The following is a 737-nucleotide window of genomic DNA, read 5'->3' on the forward strand; positions in this document are numbered from 1 at the left end:
GCATGTTAGCCAGGTATCAACTCTACGCTATTACAGCTTTTTTAAGCAGCTAATGGAGTTTATAAGGGAAGTGTTTTTGAGGAAAGTTCCACCACTCCACTAAAAAGCTAGCAACCAAATAAGCATGAGTGGCACTGATTGAAAATCAGTGTATAAAAATATTAAGTGAATTGACATCTGCTGTCATGTAAATGGAGGGCAAGGACAAGTAGTGCATAGAGGTACAATTTGGCTGGGGACCCAGGCACTAAGTGTAAAAAATAATAGTGAAGAGGGTTTCATTACAAGTTTTCAGGTACTTTGCTTACTTAAACCCTGGTTTTCTTGTCTCTTTCCAAGTGTTTACAAATATTGCAGTAATATTACAAATTATTTCTTTTCCTTGCCTGAGTCCCAGTACAATGCACAATAAGAGTTTGTTTCCCTAAATGGTTTATCTGGTTTGGTACTAACATCAGAGCAATGCAGACCGTAACCAGAAAGTCCTGAATATTTCAGGTAACCTGTATGAGCAAGTGAAATATTGCTACTTTATTAAATCCATTTTTAATTAACTTATATTAAAATATAACCAATTATTGTATCTTATTTAATGGAAAAAAAAACACTGGCAGGACTGTTAATAATATGAAAATATGTTCTTTATAGTCACATTCTTTTTATTACTTTGTAAAAGAAAATGTTCTGTACCATTTCCCTAGGAATACATGTGTTGTTTTTGAGATCCAGAGTAGAAT

This window comes from Egretta garzetta, unplaced genomic scaffold, assembly GCF_000687185.1.
Source record: "Egretta garzetta isolate BGI_Z169 unplaced genomic scaffold, ASM68718v1 scaffold503, whole genome shotgun sequence".
NCBI classification, from domain to species: domain Eukaryota; kingdom Metazoa; phylum Chordata; class Aves; order Pelecaniformes; family Ardeidae; genus Egretta; species Egretta garzetta.